Genomic DNA, 13,724 nt, shown 5'->3' with positions numbered 1-13,724 from the left:
ATTTAGCTATTAACATTTGTCCCAAGCTGTCACAGTGCTTCAACCTTAACTTTACCCCACTACTTAAAACAATGAACCGTGATTTACGTGCTGGATTAATGCACCTCTGCCAGTCATAAACTGCTACAATATAAAGACCACATCTCCAAAAATCAGCTGGAAATCTGTTTGCAGTGATCTCAACTAAACCCACTATCTGCATCTCACAGTTTGATTGTAAAAAAAAAAAAAATAAGGGTCAATTTACAATCTACAATAGCCTTGGCCTAAATGTGTCAGTATGCTGAAATAAAAGCATGTCTTTCGAACTTATCTGAAGGGAATAATGTTTATAGCATTAGAAGGCAGGGTGAAAAGCCTGTGGTCATAGAGAGGGGGAGATGTAATAATTGTTTAAATGTATAAATAAGAGAGCACACCACACCTTTGGACAGTCTTTCCTCAAATGTATTTATAGTATAGTTTCATGTATGCAAAAATGCAAAAAGAGAGCTTGAGATAGAATTTCAAACTTTCTCATCTCCACACACTTGGACAATTTCTGCACGTAGTGGGAGTGGCTGTTTCATTCTCCATCCCAAAAAGTTGCATTATAGAAATTGTTTGATGCAACATATTTTTTTATAGACATGGTCCCCGGAGGAGGAATTGTAATAACTTTGCTGATACCCTGATTTGTTCCTTTAAAGGGGCCGTGTGTAATTTTCAAATTTTGGGCTCTAGCGGTGAGGTTTCAGATTGCACTGTGTTGTTACTGTATATAGTATAGAGTTAAGAATCAGTAGGCAAGAGTCCTGGGAGTGCATATGCAGCAAATCTGTGCTGATTTCTTCACATAGGGTGCAAAATAGTGGCTGTTGCAAAAGACTGAGAACCTGTTCACAAATAAGCAATAGAAAAGTGATTATAGTCCCATTGGTGCCACAATGAGGTTCACATTTTTGGCTTCTAGTGAAATACCAACTATTGGACGTATTGCCACATTCATGTTTCCCTGAGTATGAATCCTAATATTCTACAATCTGCTTGGCTCCTGACTTTTCATCTAGTGCCATCTAGGTCAAATCAATAATTTGGTGTACGATCCAATTGTGCTCATCACCGGTGCCCCCCAGGGTTGTGTGCTCAGCCCCCTCCTGTTCACGCTGTACACCCACGCTTGCAACCTCCGACATGGAGAGAACTCTGTTGTGAAGTTTTCAGACAACACCACCATCATCGGCCAGATTTCAAATAACAATGAGACTTCATATCTGGAAGAAATCAACAATCTTGCAGTGGTGCGCAGAGAACAACCTACTGCAAGAGATACAGAAGTATCTGCTTGTGTACAACCGGCATCTACTTCCCTGTGGCTGTGGAACGCCTTAATACTTCCTCAGCACTCCACCATGTAAAATAGTTTATATATTATATCATTATATTCACCTGTCTACTGTGTATAATTTTTCTATATAACATTTGTTTTTGAGAGAGTAGCATAAAGTGAACCACAACTTAATGTCATTATACAAGCCTGTGTTGTAAAATGATACATTTTCCTTGTACGCTGTATACTGTAAACCGTATGCATACACACAAAAATGCCTCTTTATTCTCATCTTACTCATATTGTTAATATACACTACAAAACCACATCACATCCTGTATTTTGTGCTGTTCCTTCCAGTACACATTGTTGTTTGGTTTGGTAATTCTCTGGTGTGTCAAACAGTATCATTTATTTCCTGTCACTTACACAGTACATACATACTGAATAGTGTGTCCCACAGTTCTTGCTCTTACATGTCAGCAATACTAAATAGTTATGTCCACGCTATCATGAGTGCTGATCTACAGCACAAACTATTTTGCCTAATACGGGGCCGAAAATGTAAGAGATTACTTATACAAAGTGGATTCATTAGACAGCTAGAAAAGGGAATGGAGCGCATCCTTATTCACATCACTCCTACCCTAAAACTTCTCTGCCACAGTCTCTAATCCACAGCTTTATTTTTGTTTATCTGTATTTTTAAAAATGTATCATGAACAAGATCTTGTCTCATGCATTCATAATTTCTGCACCCTCAGAACTTCCTAACGGGGGCAATGTATTTTTTCTTTCTGTGGTGTGATCATTTGCATAACTAATCTGGTATTTACATTCATCAATTGCTTCATTAATTAGGTCAGTGATCAAAGCAGGATTTCTCTATCACTCGGGAGGGGAGGAAAAAATACTTTTTGGTGGCTCTCTGCTACAGCTCTGTGCAGAAACAAAAAGAAATAAAAGCAGGGAGTTTGGGTTGAGATCTAACGCATAATTTCTTATGGAGAGCCTGCTGAGAGATACTGCACTCTTACGTAACTCAGCAACATCATTATGAAGACAGTTAGAGACGGCAGAGAGCCTCCATCTTTAGCCACTACCTCTGGCAGAACAGTCAGATCGCCCACGCCATCTACTGGTGGATAGGTGGAGGGATTTTAACCACCATTAATGACCACCCAGGGGACAGGGCCAGAGGCCGAGGAAAACTAACAGTCCTTTCAGAGACTGAATTTGAGGCTTTTGAACACTGATGACATATATGATCCACCATAGACCGGAATCATTAGTCATGTGAGACACATCCAGGCTTTGGGACCCACGGTGCTGTTCTCCTGCTCTCCTGCTCCTTTGTCAGTGGTGATGTGTAATTTGTCTACCTTCTGCATTCATCTAACCTTCCTTTTGACAAGGCATCGTCTAAAAGACAGGTCTGTGTGTGCTGGGCATTTGTGGTATCTTGCTGACGGAGACAATGTAACCACTGAGCAGTGCTGAGGTCCCTGCTCCGCTTCTCCAGTCTCATCTGCTGGCAGCACTACATCATAATCTGGAAACACCAAGCGCAAGACAGTAAAGGTACACAAATAGAAACTGCTGACCTGTCTGTTTTATATATGAGGGAAAGTACTTGCATTATGAAATATGTACAAAATTGAAAAAGGCGTCATCAATTTGATAGGCATGACTGGATTGAAAAATGAGTGTTGCCTTGCTTTAATTGCACATTCAGAAGTTTTTGCAACTCACTGAGAGAGACTATATATTATTGTGTTTAGGGTTTTATAAGGTACCCAAGTAAATGTGAGCCATGTAGTCCAAATAGGTTAAAGGTAAGTACAGCTCGTCAGGTGCCACTGCAGTAAATCACCAAAACAGATTTTCTTCCTCTTTATCATCAAGGAAAATTGTTTAAGACCACCATAGTGCAATGTCCTAAAACATATAAATCATTCTTTAAACTAGTGTTTTGTTTTACAGTAATTCCTTACAGAGCGTTGTGCACAACCATAACTTAATTTTGTTCTTGCTTATCAGACACAACACAACACCCTAAAGGAAGTAGTTTCAGTAATTGGAGAGAGCAGAACATTTCCCCCTTTTTTCTCCTGCCCCTTCACTTTCACCTCACCCTCCACCTTATATGGACCCTAGATGCAAATGCAAGTTATTCAGCAGGCTGCTGTTAATCCATGTTGACCCCTTCATGGAACAGACCATTTCTGATTACAGATGAATTCCGAAAGTACACATGCAAAATGTGAAAACAACAGAGGTAATACAGGTAAAATGCATTCAGAATCTGTCTGTAAAATTAAAGCCAAAGTTCGAGGACCAGCTTGCTCTCAGGTTAGGCACCTCTGCTCTCCTATATAACATCAAGAGAGGCTTTGCAGATGCTCCTGTCAACGACATCTAACTGCTTATGGTTTTTATAGCTGAGCTTTTGTTGCACATGTTGTGCAAAATGGAACTTTTCTCTTTGTGGGTAATTTAATATACAAAACCTGAAGTTAGTTAGCATTTTTGATGCAGTGGGAAGAGGGGGAAAAAAAGGTTTATGAAATGGGGAAAAAAGAATCATAAGTTCCGTTCACCCAGTATTACAGCATCTTTCAGCAACAGCCGCCATGACTAATCCAAGATGAAATGAGCTGGATGGAGGGCACAAGGGCTATGGTAACTTCAAATGGAGAGGGAAGATTGGGATAGGGAAGAGTGATCATACATATACACAGGGACACACAAATATTTCCTTGCATTTACACAGAAACCCCTCTATGGGGCTCAGAGTGTGGATGATTAAATTCCATTAAATTTTCTGCTGTTGCAGTAAAGTGGGAAAAAGTGTGCTGATTGCACTTTCAGATTTATCTATGAATATTATGATTAAATGAATTGCAGATATAGTAGCTAGCTAGAAACGTTGATTGGACAACAAGTATGTCCCAGCTAGACTTGAGTCCTGGGGTTGCTGAGGAACTGGACAAAACCAGACCTGTTTTTCGAGTTGTGAAAATGTGAACATAAAAGCAAATCACAGATCAGGCAGCATTGTCTGTCGCCACAGATTTAGTGATGGCTCTGTCCCAACAACAGGTTACAGCCTCCAATTCTCTGGTGAGCTGCTGAACTGTAATTGCCTGCTGTTGCTCTTATCAAACTCCTGTCACTTTCATGTCGCGCTTCCTTTTGCTGCCCTACTCTAACCCCTGGGAACCTCTTCAGAGTAAACAGAAATTACATGAACAATGTAGTTTTTTTTGGTCTGGGAAATAGTTTGCAAAGCATCACCTGTGGCACATCTTACATTCACAATGTAAGAAACATTCATGTCTTCAGCTGCCTAATGCAAACATGGTGCTCTTAGTATTTACCACTAAGCACCTTTGGTGATGCAAAAGGAGGGTAGATGCCTTCCTCAACAGGAGAGAGCATTTGTTTTTATTTCACACAATGCAGTGTGGGATAACCAGTGCAATCTACAGAGACACTGAGGAAATTGAGTTTGCCATTGATGTTATGTAAGTCTTTTTGATATCTAATGAATCATCACTAACTAACATTGATCTCTGAAATTTCAATATATTTTGCTCTTTTGGAAATGTGGCTTTGTGCTTATTACTACCAATTTTTGTTTTGTGTTTCTCTGACAAAAGCTTCTATCTTCAGATAAAGAGAGTCTGCTTTATTCTCTATCTGCAGTGAATTGGTTTTGGTGTCCATTGCCAGTTTGGTAAGACCCTGACACAATGACGGCATTATTCTTAGTGGCAGCAAATTCATGTTGAGGTATTGTAGGTAAAGGCTTTAAATTTTAATGTCTGGTGTTTGAAAGTCTTTGCTGGATTAGACTTGTTCACACATTATATTGTGGTGTGTGTGTGTGTGATTTTAAACAGATGCTAGGGATTATATGTACCGGTAGGGATTGATACACATGTACCGTCTGCCATGAATGAGAGAGACAGAAGGAGAGGAAGAGGGGGAGAGCGACATAGCAGAAATGGAAGTGTGTTTCGGGGCGTGCAGATAAGATCGGGGGCGTAAATAAGAGTGTGGATGACAGCGATGCACCTCACAGTAATAAGTAAACACATCACAACCCCATGTGATTTATTGCAGGGCCAGGATGACATTTTCAGCTGTGGGACAAGTTTTTTTTCTTTTTAACACAGAGGACAAAACTTGCATTCCTATTCTCGCATTCCCCCAGTGAAGAAAGGGCAGTCTGCTTATCTGGCAAGAAGGGGAGAATCTAGCCGCTTGGGGTGAAAGGGGTGAGAGGTACGCAATTGGAAAATAGGGGTGGGAGGATGCACCTCGATAAAGACCCGAGAAGTGCACCATGACAAGAATAATAAGTGGTTTCTGTCATTGATTCATTCGTATGTATATTTATTATTTGGTTAAGGATACCTATCTGCTGCAAAGTGCACAATGAGGATACAAAACAATCCTGAATGCTTGCAGTTGAGAATACTGGAAATTTTCAAACTGACGTTTAAATCTTTATTCATATTCTTTCTCACTTTTAGGAACTGAGATCATGGATCTTTGTACCAATATGCAACATCAACCATTAATGCTTTAATAAAAGTTCTAAAATGTAAATTACAAAAACACCAAAGCATTTAATTTGATGTGAATCATAGGAGCTGTTCTTGTTACTTTGAGCTGGCCTTGCTTTAAAAACATACTGAAACAGCTTTCTAATTCAGACCTGGACCCAAAATAATGAACAAGAGAAAAAAGGTCTGCCAAAGAAGATCCCAAGTCAGCATTTCAGAGTTATTGTTCTCACCAAGTAAAGCTCATATACAGTAAAACATAATGGTGTTGATAAGTGCTAAAGTCGACTTCCTCCATTGTTTACATACATTAGTTTTCTGTAAATTATATTTAGTAGCTATCACATAAAATCAGAGGGATGCAATGACACTAAGAATCCTCAGTGTGTACCATCACCCTCACCCTTAAAGGAGCCACATTGGGCGGCATGCTATCACCTCATCATAGCTATGTGTTTATCTTTCACCAACAAAAACAAAATGTGAACTTACTGTCCTCATACATACAGTGTAATTTGGTGCAATCTGGTAACTGATAAGACTTCTGTATTATGGGGGTTTTAAAGTGAGAATAATGGTAGTTATTCTCATTTGAGATTATCTGTATGATAACAAAGAGGATTTTCCTATCCTTGACTACAGTTGACACAAAGAAGATAAATAAATATGTGAAAGGATTATGAGGGGATGTGCGATGACAGGAGTAAGGTAACAATTCTGGGTATCAGTAAAAGCTGCTAGGCCCCATTCTGCTCTGTAAAAAATGGCTAAAATCAGTATTATTCAGACAACTTTGCCTTGACGAACATTTATAGGAGATGTGAAGTGAGCATTAGTGTATTAGCATTAATTTCCCCATAAATAGACCCACTAGGGGGCAGTAATTTGTTGATGTCCTTGTCAGTTTAGATGTGGCTGTATGAGAAAGTTGAGGTGCATTCCACTGTGGCAGTAATGGGTTGAAACAAGGAACAATGACCTCACGTCTTACTCTCTATCATGTTGTGTGCACAGGTTTGCCTGGCAGCCATCATTCATCTGCCTACAACGTGATCATCAGGAAATGTCTGGGAAGTGTTTTAACCTGCCCACCTTAACCCCGAATGCCAGAACACTAAATCACACAGCCCAGAGCAAATATTCCAGTTGTTTTTGGCTCTGCAGTGGGTTTGCACAGCACTCTTACTCTCTTTCTATTCTCTGAAGCACTTTTGCAGTGACCCCGCACACAGGATACATTACAGAAATACTCTGCCAGTCCACTGGGCCAAGGCAGCATGTGTTTGAGAAATATTTATCACATTCTTCAGTGAGAAACACGCCCCTGCTTTAACTATGGTGCTCTTGAGCAAGGCACCAAACCCTACAGTGAAGCTGCACTGGGACCAACAGTAGATCAGTGTGTTTGGACTGAGCAGCTTTTAGGTATGACTGCATGTGATTGTGGAGCAGGGCGTTATTGCAAAAGAGCACATGCTCTCAGCACAACCCTCCCAGGAAAAATAAAGGTTTAAAAAAAACACTTATTGTAAGCATTAGTCTCTGACTGCAGTTTACTGTATGCAACCGAGATACTCTGTCATCCTGTTGGGACTATCCAGCATCTATTAGTTTAAGATTGATTCAACATGTTCTTATTTGGGGTCTTAAATCAATGTGAAATTTGATTTTTTTATTATATAGTCATTTCACTGCAGACAGCAGTCTCAGTTATGGCTTGTGTTTGTGGTGAAATGTATTTCTTTGCTGTAATCATTCTGAATAATAAACATTAGACGCCTTCAACTCCTCCTGGGAGTGGCAGGATTAGAATTTGAATTCTTCCCAAAGGGTGAGAGGGTTTTATGAAGCTTAAATTCCCACACTCGCCATATTAGCCCATGACTTTAAACAAGACAAAGGTGGAATTTCAGGAAGAAGCTCCACATTCAACACCTGACTGAAATGATTAAAATGCTTCAAATTTTTGAGCAAATTCTCTCCTTGTGTAACTTGGTTTCATGTGATATTTTAGATTTTATCCTTCAGCGGGAAAAAAGACACCAGTAGTTTTACTGCTGACCATTGGTGTGAAATTTCTGAGCCTATAAAATGTAATAAGTACTGAAGGCCTTGGTTCAAAATGAATAATGATATCTGGCCAGGGAGGCTAGTTCTCTTTTTAGAAACATAGCCTCTCGGAGGAGATAAGGGGAAAGAAAATAGTTGTTTCACTATTCTTTTATCAGTGAGAACTGCATAATGTAATCTGACTCAATGGCATATCAGATCAATCACTCTGTCTGCGTGAGGAAGGAGGGGGAGAGAGAAAAAGGATGGGATGTGAAGAGACTACTGATACTAAAAATGTACTTGGGCGCAAAGGAATTATTTGTGGGTTTTTTCTAGATGAAGATACATTTTCCTTCTCGTTATTGCCATTTGATATAACACAATATAGTGATTTAACTTATGTGTATGAGTGAAAGTTTTAACATTTCCTATTACATATTTTACATAGTAGGCTACACAGGGTTGTGTATGGAATCGTTTGGGTAGTTGACCAGTGACAACCATTTTTATACAGAAAACCAAGCATTACTTCTAACGCCAAAGGTTAGCATACCATTAATTAACAACATTAATTTAGGAGAATGCAGGCAAGGTACTGTGTGGTATTTCCCCACTGTGTGGAAGCTGAGAATATATGATACCAGAGTTTAGGCTAACATTAGCAGCTCTGTCCTTATCTTATTGGATTTGTTGAAGTTTACATCCTAGCAGCCCAAGCTAACATTACCCCAGATAGTGTTATGTTTGTCAAACTCATTGGTTAGTCTCTAAATACATTTTTCTCTTGTAATCTTTAAAGTAAAAAAAAATATAAAGTCACATTTGTTTGTTAGCTATCTAGCCACAACTGGTAAAATCTGAACACTTCATTCAGCAAAATCAACAATCTCAGACTAACAATGAGAAGCTTTAGTTTGTCTACCTTTGTCTGAAATCAAACACCCATTGTTTAAAAAATTGCAAAGAATTTCCAGTGGTTAATCTGCTTTCAGCACAGGTAGAGGATCAAACTAATGGCATAATAACATTACTCTGCCCTCTAAGAGATAATTTACTCCACACTTTGGCAAATCCACTGAACACAGGCTTTTCCATTATTTTTGTACATTATTCTGAATGTGGGTGTGTTTGAGTGTGCCTTCTTTTGTGTCTGTACAGAGGAGGGCCTTTGATGACTTTCTCCTTGAACAATATCAAGCAGAGGTGTGAGATGACTTCAGATTCAGCCTGTTGTCTGTCTCTATGCTCTGGATCCCGGCTCAGCCAGCATCTGATTACCAGGACCTTGTTGTGTTGTCTAAAGAATGTAACAAAGAGGGAAGGAGAGAGAGTTGAGAGAAAAAGAGAGAGAACACAGGAAGGGTAGTTCTCTGGGATGTGGAGACAACAGCACACAACACATCTGTGGAGACAACTCTCTGGGGACCAGCTGTGGATTTCTGGAGCTAATTGAATAGGCTGCTCCAACAAATTTAGAGGCTCCTCTTTCTTTGGGAAACTCATGACAATGGAGTTCTCTTTCTTGCATCACTTGCATCACACCTATCTTGACTTTGTTTTCCCTCTTTTCCTTTTTACCCGATATTTCCTGGCAGGCAGTTATTATAATAAGAAAAATATAATATTTAATATTATTATCATATGTAGCTATTTTGCTACAATTACGCTTCACACAACAGCTGTTTGCGACCTGTCCTTTCTTTTCTCCATGAGAGGGAAGAATTTTGAAAAGAGAGAGCCCCCAGCTGCAGTACTGCATGGATCATGCGTAATATCCAGCCAGACGGAACGATCACGAACCGTTTGCAGCGTGTTGGCCGTACTAGCGACACAACCCGTACCGGAGAGGGAGTGGGGCGGTGGAGCCTACTGGGCCAGAAGATCGCGGAGCGACCGGCCATCTGCAGACGGTCAGTAATCGTCCCCTCTGGCTGGATGAAGTCCGAATTTACAATGGATCCATGATGATAGAGAAATATATAGAAATTAATGGCAATAAAGCATGCTGTCAATATTTTAGAGATGCCCCAAAATATCACAAATCATTCTTTTAGGGATGTCTTATTTAGGGGAGCTAAGCACCCCCTGGCTCCCCCGTAGTTCGCATCCTGCTGGCAGTCATCGTGGTGCATAGCATGTGCTAGAGGTGCCCACAGACAAGCAGTAGGCGCTTACTATGCCAGTCACTTGCTTCCATCTCCATGTCCCCGAGAGACCTAATTGATATTCCAAAGCAGAGTTGGAGCTGCATCTCAGGCTCACCTTAGTCATTAGTGAGCCCCACAGGGCTGTTTGCATTATAATCTCTGATTTAGATTGTGTGTTGCCTCCGCGTCCTTCCCTCGAGGTTGAGCTGTTTGTGCAAAAGGCCACCGTCGTTGGGGATCTGAGATCAAATTAGCCCCTGCCTCTGAAGTTTGCATTTGAGACTAGGGTTACAGGTCGTGAACTCACACTTTAACCAACAGATCAGATGAGCGGATTAATATCCCCTGAGTTCTGTCACAATGTGTGAGGAGTGAACACCACCATGGAAAGGTCTGTGCAGACGTTTGTACGGTAACGAGGGAAGTGAAAGTGCTCATAGCTCATCAAATCTGGCTTATTTATGAAAGGAACATGAGTGGAATAATAAAGCTTTGGGATCTTCAAATGCACACGATCTACTGTATTATCTGTGTATGGGTGCATGAGCCAGGTAAATGTGTGCTCATCTGTAGTGCATGTTTTTCTCATCAGCCTGCTACACTCTACACTCTGGTGGATTTTTCAACAATGCAACATACTCATCAGCACCAGATGAGCACATATATCCCCCACAGTGCTCAGCTCACTTGGCTAACCTTAACCAGAGTTTAACATTAATCACGTCACTCCCCACCCAACGTCACAACACTATGGGAAGGGCAGCCACTTGTTACGACACTCTTCATCCTCCATATCTGTGGACCCTCCAGTTTCTAGCCGGACTATAAAGGGGCAGTGGCTCAGGACACACATTCGGCATTTGGTTCATGCTGGACTTGAACCGGCAACCTTTTCAGTTTCCAAGCTAAGTCTGAACAGACTGAGCTAATGCCGCTCCGATTCAACACAACACACCCAGTAATTTCTCCAATTCCACAACTCCCTGTTTCCACCGTCCTTGATAATACAATTGGTTACCAGAAGAATGTGAATGACATAGGGAGCTCTGTTGTGTCCAAAACGATCCCACCAGGAACAATCAAAACAAGTTTGGTGCTTATATCTTAATATGTAGGGAGGAAGTTACAGACCCAATTTAATTGACTTGAGAACACCATTTAAAGAAACTGCGGATTTTCATCTTGGCAAAATGCTAAATGATATATGCTGCTTTAATTTATACTATGATGCAAGTGTTATTGTCTAACAAGATCCTAATTGTCTTAGCTTGTTATCTCATACTGTATCTTGTAATGTTGAACTTTAGTCATTACACATATTCACAGCATGCATTTTGGACCCCATAAGTGAGTACTGTTGTTGTGTAATCACATTTTAAGACATTACAAATATGCTCCAAGAAAAAGAAAAAATACAAGGAAGATTATTCTCTGTTGTGGTACACTTAAGGTGGAAAAAAAAGAACCATTATCTTAGTGTCTTTTGAAAAGGAAGATCACAAGGTTCATTCTGGTGTTGTGCTAAGAATAAAAAAAGATTTAAATGATCCTGTGATTGAAGGCATTTTTATCGTTTCGTCTCACAGTATCTGATACTGAGCCAAGAACCGAGTGCAGGTGCCTGATGACTCTCCTTGAATGAAAATGAAATTAATGGAAAGCAGGTGGGTACTTCAAAGGCTGACTGCTCCAACTGTATGACCAAATGTGCTTGCAATCGCCAACCTCAGCTGTTGTCTCTGCAATGGTGAAGTGGAAGTTAGGGTTGGGAATGGAATTGATTACTTAATATTAGAGATGGTGTAGAATAAAGCAGATGAAAGACAAGGGATCTGATGTGTTCCCCCAGAGTCAACAGTTATTAAAGGGTCACACTACAGAGACACAGTTTGTTGTTCAGCGTTGCCGCCAATCTCTCTTTATGACTGTTGCAATCATAAAGTGCTTACTAGATTGAGGTCTATATTATATCTTTTTTGTGTCCATGGTTGTGTTTTTATGTCTTAGATATAGTGCAGTAAGTCAGTAAACAAAATGTCTGCTGTATTATTATACCTAATGCTTTTGCTGCACTCATTTTACCGCAGCAGTGTTTGAATAACTGAACTGACCTATTTTAACACCTACAGATCAAATCAATGCTAACCAAACAACAAAGACACACTCCTTCATGTTTGGATTTAATAGTAATAAAACAAAATCCCTACCATGACCCAAAATTTTGTTTTTTGCAAAATAGCTGGAAATGTTCCACAGAAAATGCAGTCACAGCAATCTTTTAATGTTTCTCCAGCAGATTACAGATGGGAAAGGAAGCTGTAGGACAACAAAATGCTGAACGTGTCAAATTCTTAACCGACTTCAGGAAGTGGTTTATCATCATGTCTGACATTGAATAAACACATCCAGCCATCTAAGAAGTCCCAGTTTCTAACATCATGTTTGCTGAGCCATAGATGCATTGTTCCATTCTAAATCCTTTAACACAAATGCAGGCTTTATTTGGTATGTGCAGGATAGGAGCTGTTCCACACTGGCAGCCAATTTAACTTTAGCAGTTTTTCTGTATGTTCTTCATCTATCTTTCAATTTGTATATCACACAATTTCCTTTTGGAATAAGGAAGGATCCCATAAGTATATTGCAAAACGCAACTCTTGCAACATCTGACAGCTGCGAGGTTAAAAGAGTTTTTTCTTGTGAGGAAGAGAGATTTTTTTTTCCATAATTAGGCAATGTCATCTCTTTATGTGATCTTGTGTTGTCAGCTGTCAAAATTAGCATGGATTTTATCTGTTTCCATGGAGAAGAGGCATCCCTTTGACAGAAATCTGGCCTGAATAAGAAACATTTATCAGTTAAAAACCTTTGTCAGTTTGACAAAACTTGGTCCCAGTTTTTAGGTAAAGACTTATTCAGCCAAGCTGGAATTGAAAAGAGCTTGACTTTTCCTTATAGGACGCGAAACCTGGACACAGTTTGGTTTGAAACACATCGTATTAGTTTGCACTTATTATATCATTGCCCAAAATACTGTCCTCAATTCTGGAGTGAACACTGATAAGTCTGTTGTAAAATCATATATGAGAACCTCTATCTACTATCTACCTTGACTCAGGGGATGAATATAGTTCTAAGTATATAAGAGCATCCTGAGCTCTGATTCTGTGCAGCTAAAGGTTGCTCTCAGCAGGATGCTTACTCCCTGGGCTTTCCTCCTGTGGTGCATAGTCACTCAGATCAATGTGTTCTTTCACCAAACTTCACAGAGTACATGGTGTTTCCAGCAGACAGGAGACGCACACAGCAGTCACACAAAAACAACCAACCTTGCCTCATAACTTCGACTAATCTCTGTGGAATGTCTCAGTGACAGGATTTCAAGGCATTCTGAGCCTCTATGTTGGTCTGCCTGTTTAAATCAGCAATTTCTGTCTCTGAGGAAAATCCCCTGGGATCAATCTGTAATTAAGAAGAAAAACCTCAGGCTTAATATAACCCAAAAAAGTCTAAGGGCATGTGATACAAATGTAGGAGTAAGAGATGAAAACAAGACTGATCCAAATATAAAAAGAATCCTGGCTTTAAAAAAAAGCACTAAACAAAGTGGGACAGTGTAAGTTCAGAAGAATCTGACACTTT

Source organism: Micropterus dolomieu, linkage group LG20 (genome assembly GCF_021292245.1).
Source record: "Micropterus dolomieu isolate WLL.071019.BEF.003 ecotype Adirondacks linkage group LG20, ASM2129224v1, whole genome shotgun sequence".
NCBI classification, from domain to species: Eukaryota; Metazoa; Chordata; class Actinopteri; order Centrarchiformes; family Centrarchidae; genus Micropterus; species Micropterus dolomieu.
Note: the sequence above shows the minus strand (reverse complement) of the source record.